The sequence below is a fragment of the Octopus bimaculoides genome, chromosome 17 (genome assembly GCF_001194135.2).
Source record: "Octopus bimaculoides isolate UCB-OBI-ISO-001 chromosome 17, ASM119413v2, whole genome shotgun sequence".
NCBI lineage: Eukaryota > Metazoa > Mollusca > Cephalopoda > Octopoda > Octopodidae > Octopus > Octopus bimaculoides.
The window spans coordinates 49,159,601-49,161,678 of record NC_068997.1 but is presented as its reverse complement, the minus strand read 5'-3'; the positions used below and the strand labels follow the sequence as shown (position 1 = coordinate 49,161,678).

At 36.0% G+C, this 2,078-nt stretch overlaps 1 protein-coding gene across 2 annotated transcripts in view; it reads left to right on the top strand.

The window, feature by feature from the left end:
- The window catches only part of LOC106881494 (uncharacterized), a 20,746-nt gene that overhangs the window by 9,375 nt on the left and 9,293 nt on the right, over positions 1-2,078 (top strand). The gene's annotated exons all lie outside the window — the stretch shown is intronic.

Genomic DNA, 2,078 nt, shown 5'->3' with positions numbered 1-2,078 from the left:
GAATTCACAAAAAACAACAGACGAAGACAGGTGGTGCTAAAAACAAATAGATGTATTAGCATAACGCTCGGGAATTGAGAAAGTCTTTAACGTTTCGAGCCTACGCTCTTCTACAGAAGACTTTGGTCCTCTTTACCTTCCCCCTCCTATATTTCTTACTTCTCTCTCCCATCACGGAATACTCAGCTTCTGTGGAATCCTTATTCAATATCATGATCCACATATTTAGCTATTCTAGAAATAGCTGTAAGAGACTCTCACTTTTTATCCTAACTGCTTTATTATATTTGCTCTCTGGTTAAAATAAATGTTTGTTTTACCAGTGATGCCAACTGTTTTGCATTGTATTCAGCGAGGTATGTAGAAATCTGATAGTCTAATCATGAAATATGTGTGTGTGCGATTTTGTGCGTTTGTGTGTGTGCGTGTATGTATTCGCTAGCCTCGGTTATTTTGGAGTCAACAACAAACATCTACAAATGATATAACTTAACACATTTAGTAGAGTAAATGTTATTGATTCTATGAGCTGACTGAGATTTCTAGTTTCTTCGTCACGGTTGGTCGAACCAATTGCCAGTCTAATAGTGTCGTCATCTCAACAAAACAACAGAAACTCTCAAGACTATAAAACTATAAAAGAATAATGAGTTGTCCCATGAGTTATCATTTACGTAAAACTCATTGGTTGTCACTTATATCCTATTGGCTATTTACGGAGAAATTTATCAAGCAAGCTATCAAATCGAGACTTGTATCCCAGTTAAAATCCAGTTAAGTGCATTTGCGTAGGCGCGCGTGCGTGTGTTTACAGACATCTAAATATGCGTGTGTATGTTGTCAGATTCAAGTTGTCATGTGTGTGAACATGATAATATCACAATTGCAAAGGACGTTACACAGAATAATGAAAAGGTAACGATGATGTTGCCATAGTGTGCAAACCAGATGAGAAAAGTTTTATCAAGATAGATTTTTAAAAAAAAACGAGAAATCCTAAATTTCACTCCTAGGTTACTAGCGTTTTTCTGGGTGTAGATAGAAAGATGATAATTTATTTTCGAACGCATGGACGCCATTAAAACAGCAGAAACACTGGATAAATTAGTTTGTTAATGTTTTCTCCAAGAATCAAAGCCAGGACCGATTTGTTACGACGTTTCGTATCCGAATACAACTAATGAAATCAATGCGACCGATGATGGAAAACAAAGGGTGCAAATGGGCTCATATGTATATTTCAGGAGTCCTTGCTCCTTCTTGAGAACCACATCCAAACCATTAACAACTAGAAAAGCACTCGGAGAGCGCAGACCTCCGCCAAGTAGCTCATTTTAAGATAAATACGCGAGTAAAATTACTAATAAAGAAACGAAAATAAACTTTGGAAACAGAAACGCCACCATAGGTTACGTGGAAACGGTGAACATGTTTTCAAGGGAGATAATCAAAGAACGTAACATTGTAATACTTCATGTAAAGTAAATATAACAAAAGAAAAATCCTATATATACATACCTAGATAGATAGATAGATAGATACATACATACATACATACATACATACATACATACATACGTGTATATAGGTCGGGAGACGGAGGATATAGATCGTCAAATATGATATTTTCGATATATTTTCGGGATTTTTCGAAACTTCTCGTACAATTTTCGCCTCCTAGCCCCACGATATCATAAAATAGTTTTCCACTCCTCATTGCTGTTTTGTATTGGTACAGCTCTCCTTCGTGACCTTTTATTTCAATTTACCGACAGGGGAAAGCAAGCAGCGTGGTTGTTAAAATTGTCGTATGTACAGAACATCGCCCAAGAACTCATCAAGAGATAAAAGTATGCGCTCGTGTGTGTGTGTGTGTGTGTGTGTGTGTGTGTGTATTTAGCTGCCTGTATTTGTTGTTGGGAGGTCTGTATATGTATGCAGAAGTCTGTATGTCTGACATTATCATGTTTTTGTCGTCTTAGTTTTTATTTCCCATGCTCTAATCTGTATTCTATTCAGAATATAACGCCAATTTTTCTCTAGTTAACAATATATATATATATATATATATATATATA